This window comes from Artibeus jamaicensis, unplaced genomic scaffold (assembly GCF_021234435.1).
Source record: "Artibeus jamaicensis isolate MK-2021 breed Jamaican fruit bat unplaced genomic scaffold, CSHL_Jam_final contig_452, whole genome shotgun sequence".
NCBI lineage: Eukaryota > Metazoa > Chordata > Mammalia > Chiroptera > Phyllostomidae > Artibeus > Artibeus jamaicensis.
Genome location: NW_026521837.1, coordinates 1,670,549 through 1,677,791, shown reverse-complemented (window position 1 = coordinate 1,677,791; position 7,243 = coordinate 1,670,549). Strand labels below are relative to the sequence as shown.

The following is a 7,243-nucleotide window of genomic DNA, read 5'->3' as shown; positions in this document are numbered from 1 at the left end:
TTCATAAATAAACTCCCTGCTTCTGTCCTTGCCCCATTTATGTCAAATTTCAATATAACATCCAGGCCTACCTGTTAAAATATGTCAGGTCAGCCCTGATTGGCGTGACTTAACTTCCTCCTGTCTATCTTCTACCTACCATTCATGTTACTTATTACCTGTACCTTTCCCCCCTCTTTCCCCATCCCACTCCCCCACTGATAACCCTCCATGTGATCTCCATTTCTGTGATTCTGTTCCTGTTCTGGTTGTTTGCTTTTTTTTTAATGTTTGGTTGTTAATAGTTGTGAATTCATTGTCATTTTACTGTTCATATTTCTTTATTTTCTTTTTCTTAGATAAGTCCCTATAACACTTCATATAATAAAGACTTGGTGATGATGAACTCCTTTAACTTGACCTTATCTGGGAAGCACTTTATCTTCCCTTCCATTCTAAATGAGAGCTTTGTTGGATAGACTAATCTTGGATGTAGGTTCTTACCTTTTATGGCTTTGAATACTTCTTTCCAGCCCCTTCTTGTCTGTAGGGTTCCTTTTGAGAAATCAGCTGATAGTTTTATGGGAACTCCTTTGTAGGTAACTGTCTCCTTTTCTCTTGCTGCTTTTAAGATTCTCCCCTTATCTTTTTTTAAGAAGATTTTATTTATTTATCTTTAGAGAGGAAGGGAAGGAGAGAAATGTCAATGTGTGGTTGCCTCTCCTGAGTCCCCTGCTGGGAGCTGGCCTGCAACCCAGGCATGTGCCCTGACTGGGAATCAAACCAAGATCTTGTGGTTAACAGGCCCGCGCTCAATCCCCCTTATCTTTAGTCTTGGGTAATGTAATGATGATGTGCCCTGGTGTGTGCTTCCCTGGGTCCAACTTCTTTGGGACTCTCTGAGCTTCCTAGAAGTCTAATTCCTTTGGCAGATTGGCAACATTTTTCTTCATGATGTTTTAAAATGAATTTTCAATTTCTTCTTCTTCTTCTCCTTCTGATACCCCTATAATTTGGATGTTGGAACATTTAAAGTTGTGCCAGAGATTCCTCAGCCTCTTCTCATTTTTCTGAATTCTTGTTCCTTCCTTTAGTCTGGGTTGACTGTTTATTTCTTACTTCTGTTTCAAATTGTTGATTTGGGTATCAGTTTCCTTCCCTTCATTGTTGGTTCCCTATACAGTTTCCTTTGATTTACTTTTCATAGCTTTATTTTTTCACTTTATTTTGTGACCATACTCAACCAATTCTGTGAGCATCCTGATTACCAGTGTTTTAAACTGTGCATTTGATAAGTTGGCTATCTCTTCATCACTTAATTGTATTTTTTCTGGAGCTTTGATTTGTTCTTTCATTTGGGCCATTTTTTTGTGTGTCCACACACCTGCTATATAGTAAGGGGAGGGGCCTTAGGTATTTACCCACTGTGTTGTGGCACTGTATATGAGGGAGGGGTCTGAGAAGAAACCATGCTACTTTTTCATCTCCTGGCCAGCTTTCAGTCACTTCCTCTGCTACCCACAAGCAAATTCAGCCCTTCTGGTGCTCATTCCCCAGTGAGTGGTTTGGTGTACATTCTAGGAACCTGTGAGTCTCTCAAAAAAAAAAAAACACTCTACTGTGAGTCTGGGAGTTTCTCCCGCTGCCTCAAACACCACAGGTTTTTTCAATCAGAGGTTTTGAGGATTTCTTTTCCTGCACTGGAACACTAGGTTGCATCATTTGTCTCACTCCCCAGTTGTTCCTCCTGGTTTATCTGCTCACAAATGTGCTAGCACCTGCTCTGCTAGCTGCCACCTGGTTTAGTCCATCAGGTGCTGCCTTGCCTGCCCCAGTCCTTCAGCCATTGCCTTGCCATCTCTGCCTGGCTGCCCACCTCCACCCCTCCTACCGGTCTGGATGAATGTTTCTTAACTCCTTTATTCTCAGATTCTATACAGTTCAATTTTTCTCAGTTCTAGTTGTTTTTTGTTTTTAAATTTGTTGTTGTCCTTTTTTTAGTTACGTGAGGAGGCACAGTTTGCCTACTCATGCCTCCATCTTGGCTGAAAGTTGTCTTCTTCTTTTTTATGGCTGAATAGTGTTCCATTGTATAAATTGGGGTGGTCAAACTCATTTTCACCAGGGGCCACATCAGCCTCAAGTTGGCATTCAAAGGGCCAAATGAAATTTCAACTCTTTAATAGTTGAGGAGTAGTTACATTTATACAGTCTTAAATTATTTTGGCCTTATTTGAAGGCAACTGCAAGGCTGATGTGGCCCCTAGTAAAAATGAGTTTGACACCCCTGATCTAAATGTGCCATAGTTGTTTTATCTATTCATCAACTGATGGACACTTGGGCTGCTTCCAAATCTTGGCAATTTGAATAAAAGTGCAATGAACATATGAGGTTGTTATGTTCTTTTGAATTAGTGTTCTGGATTTCTTCAGATAAATACCCAGAAGTGGAGTTCATGGGTCATAAGGAAGTTCCATTTTTAATGTTTTGAGGTAATTTCATACTGCTTTCCACAGGTGTTACACCAATCCACATTCCACCAACAATGCAAAAGTGTTCCCCTTTCTCCACATCCTCACCAGCACTTGTTTATTGATTTAATGAAGACAGCCATTCTGACAGTTGTGAGGTGATATCTCATTGTGGTTTTAATATGCATCTTTCTGATGATTAGTAATGATGAGCATCTTTTCATATTTTTATTGGGCACTTTCCTGTCCTCTTTGGAGAAGTGTCTGTTCAGGTCTTTTGCCCATTTTTTTATTTGATTATTTTTGTGTGTGTTGATTTGTAGAAGTTCCTTATAAATTTCAGATATTAGTCTCTTATCAGGTGAGATGTCTTTGGGGAATATGCCCTTCCATTCTGACAGCTGTCTTTTTATTTTGTTGATTATTTTCTTTGTTGTGCAAAATCTTTTTAATTTGATGTGGTCCCATTTGTTTATTTTCTCTTTTGTTTCTTTGCCCAAGCAGATATAATTAGATAAAATATTGCTACAAACAATGCCTGAGATTTATAGCCAATGTTTTCTTATAAGATTATTATGGTTTCTGGTCTAACATTTAAGTCTTTGGTTTACTTTGAGTTTATCTGTATGGCATAAGAAGGTGGTCTAGTTTCATTTTTTCTATACATACCTGTTTAATTTTTCCAACACAATTTATTGAATAAATTATCTCTAGTCCACTCCATGTGCTTTCTTCCTCTTTCAAATATTAATCAACTATAAAGGCATGAATTTTTTCTGGGCTCTCTATTATGTTCCATTGATCTATGTGTCTGTTTGCATGACAGTATCATGCTGTTTTGATGACTATGGCCTTATAGTATAGTTTGATATTAGGTAGTATAATTCTTCCTTTTCAAGATTGCTGTTATTAGTTGGGGTCTTTTGTAGTTACATATAATTTTTTGAAATATTTGTTCTAGATCTGTGCAATAATCATTAGTATGTTGATAGGAATTTCACTGGATCTGTAGTTTGCTTTGGGTAACATGGACATTTTAATGATGTTAAACCTTCCTATCCATGAACATGATATGCCCTTGCACCTCCTTGTATCTTCTTCAATTTCTGTCTTTAGTGTCTTATAATATTCCAAGTACAGATCTTTCACATCCTTGGTTAGATTTATTCCTAGGTATTTTATTCTTTTTGAAGCAATTGCGAATGGGATTTTTTTCTTAATTTCCCTTTCTCAGTTCATTATAAGTATATAAAAATACAACTGATTTCTTAATATTTATTTTGCATCTTGCTACTTTACTAAATCATTTTTGGTGGAATCTGTAAGGTTCTCTATGTAGTTTCATGTCATCTCTAATAAAGACAGTTGACAATTTGGATGCCTTTCATTTCTTCTTTTCTGATTGCTATGCCTAGCACTTCCAGTATTATGTAGAATAAGAGAGGTGAAAATAGACATCCCTGTTTTTTTACAATCTTAAGGTGAATGTTTGCAGTGTTTATTTATTGAGTAGTAGCTAGTCAGTGGGTTTGTCATATATGGCCTTTATTATATTTAGGTATGTTCCCACTATTCCCACTTTGCTGAGAGTTTTGATCATAAATGGGTGCTGGATTGTATTAACTGCCTTTTCCACATCATTGATAGGATCATGTGGTTCTTATTCTTCATTTTATTTATATGGTGTATTACATTTATTGATTTGTGAATGTTGTACCAATTTTGCATCCCAAGAATAAATCCCACTTGACCATGGTATATGATCTTTTTGAAGCATTGCTGTATATATACATTTTGCCCAAATTTTTTCAGTATTTTAGCTTCTATTTCTATCAGTGATATTGGAGTATAAATTTTATGTTTTCATAGTGTTCTTATAAGGTTTTGGAATAGGGTAATGCTGATTCTATAAAATCAACCTCGGTGCCTTCCTTCCTTTTGAATTTTTAAAAATAGCTTGATAAGGAGAGGGGTTAGTGTTCTGGGAATGTTTGATAAAACTCACCTATAAAGCCATCTTGTCCAGGGCTTTTGGTGGCACTTTTGTTATTGTTGTTGTTGTTTACTGCTTTAAATTCACTAGGTTAAATCTTTCTATTCAGATTCTATGATTCTTCCTGGTTTAGTTTTAGAAGATTGAATGTTTCTAAGAATTTATCTATTTCATCCAGGTTGTCCAATTGTTGGCATATAGATGTTTGTAATATTTTCATACAATCCTTCATATTTCTTTGGTGTCAGTTGTCTCTCCTATTTATTTCTGATTTTATTTATTTGGGTTATTTATTCATTTATTTATTTTTGTGAAAGAAAAATATTCTTTATTAATTAATAGGTTAAAGTGAAATAAATGGAGTAATGGTTTGTGGGCAAATCGAAATTCCAACAGAATCTTAAATCTCTCTCCCCCTACCTCTAGCTCTTGGCTTCTGTCTTTTTATTGGTCCCATTGGATGACAACACCTTGGCGGACATGCTAGGCCTTCCTGGACCCTTGGTGACCTCTGTCTTTCTGGCCAGTGGAACAGGTATGGTCTTGGACACACTGTCATTAGGAGCAGCAGCAGCCTTGGCTTTCAACCTTTGCCAAGCCCCCTGGGTAGTAGCCTCTTTAGGGGCCATGCTCCCAGTCTTCTTTTTGGCTTGAAAAACTGCACAATTCTTGCCCTTGGTGATCATGGGTTTTGAACTCTGAGTCCCAGCTTTGGTTTTCCTGTGGGCCTTGTCATTTGTTGGGCTGTTCTTTTTGCTTTTAATCTTTGACTTCCCATGGGGCCCAGTGGCACCAGGAGGGGCCTTTGTAGCCTTGTCTGGCTGTCAGGGGACCTTCCTGGCCTTGCTCACTCTTGCCTCGCCATCCTTAGCCTGGTCCCCTTTCTTAGGAGCCTCCTCCTTGGCCTCAGCAGGTCTCCTTGGAGCCGACAGGGTGGACATTTTCCTGGGATTGATTTTTTTTTATGTGTGCTTGGAAATTAATTTGAAGCTGCCAGTGGCCCCCTTGGTCTTGGAGTTGGTGGGCCTGATGAGAAGGCCGCATTACATGCCAGTGTCCAGGTCCTGCTTCAGCAGGTACTTGAGCCTGATGGCACCCACTGTAGGGTACTTCTACAGGATATAAACCTTGATGGCCACCACTGAGGTGCCATGGCACTGCTCCCCTGCCTGCAGCACCTCCAGGACCATGCACAACATTGTTTAATAACATTTAACTTCCATGTTTTGGAGTATTTGTAAGTTTTTTTGTGATTGATTTCTAGTTTCATACCATTATGGTCAGAGCAGATGTTTGATATTATTTCAATCTTCTGAAATTCATGAGACTCTTCTGTGTCCTATAACATGGTCTATACTAGAAAATGTCCTATGTGCACTTAAAAAGAATGTATATTCTCCTGCTTTGGGGTGAAATGCTGAAGGTATCTGTTGTGGACCACTCTGCCTGGTTCTAGGAATTGTAACTCTACCCACTGTGGCTAAGGAGGAGTCAGTGACCTTTGGAATGGGAGCCACAGGAGATTAGGCTTGTCTCTGGTAGCATTTGATCCTGTGTGTTGTTTCAGGCTGCTGTTTCCTTATTGGTTTTCTGTCTAAAAGATCTATGCAGTGATGTCAATAGGATGTTAAAATCCCCTACCATGACTGTATTTCTTTTGATCTCTCCATTTATGTCCATGAAATTTGCTTTACATATTTAGGTGCTCCTGAATACATAGTTAAGTGCATAAATGTTTACTAAGGTTATATATTCCTGCTGGATTGTTTCCTTTATCATTACATAGTGTCCTTCTTTGTTTCTTTCTATAGCCTTGCCTTTATAGTTTGTTTTATCAGATATAAGCATTACTACCTCATATTTTTCCCCTTTCCACTTGCATAAAATATCTTTTCCCATCCTTTTACTTTTAGGCTGTGTGTATATTTTCTTCAGAGGTGAGTTGGAGACACATATATGTTGGTCTTGTATTCTTACCCATTCAGCTACCTTATATTTTTTATTGGAGCATTTAAGTCATCTACATTTAAAATCATTACTGATAGATGTATTTATTGCAATTTTATTTTCAACACTTTTTCCCCATTTCCCCTTCTTTTTTAAAGCAGACCTTTTAACATTTGTTGCAATACTGGTTTGGTGGTAACAACCTTCTTTAGCCTTTCCTCATCTGGGAAGCTCTTTAGTTCTCTTTCAATATTAATGATAGCCTTACTGGGTAAAGTAGTCTTGGTTGTAGGTCCTTGCTTTTCATCCCATTGTATTTCATGCCATTCCCTTCTAGTGTGAAATGTTTGTTTAGAAATCAGGTGGCAGTGTAATGGGATCTTCCTTGTAGGTAACTAACTGCTTTTTTTTTTCTTTTGCAGATTTTAAGGTTTTTTCCTTGTCTTTAGCTTTGCCATTTATAGTCTTCATGTTCTTAGAGATCCACCAGTGCCTGCAGGCTTTCTGGTAGACTTAATCAATGAAAGTGCTTCCAGTTGTAGTCCTCAGCAGCCAGGCTCAAGCTCCACATGTTGGTGAATGAGGGATTCTTTCTGGTAGGGTTATCATGTTCCCTCAGGCTGATGCCACCTGGAGAGGAATGCTCTTCTGAGAAAGACCAATTCTGCAGTATGGGGAATGACTGAGCACAGGGATCCTGGTGGCTGACCCTTCAACTTTCATCCTAGAGCCCCCCCAGATTCTCCTCAGATGCCTTGAGTCTGTTATGCCTGGCCTCTGTGGGAGCCCAGTGTAAGTGGCTGTGTATAAAATTTTGTTTGTTGACCCTTTAAATGGCTCTCTGAATCTCTA

General features: G+C 38.4%; 1 pseudogene; it reads right to left on the bottom strand.

The window, feature by feature from the left end:
• Window positions 1-4,866: 4,866 nt before the first annotated feature.
• On the bottom strand, window positions 4,867-5,643 carry LOC119064981 (histone H1.8-like; annotated as a pseudogene).
• Between the last annotated feature and the right edge of the window lie 1,600 nt (window positions 5,644-7,243).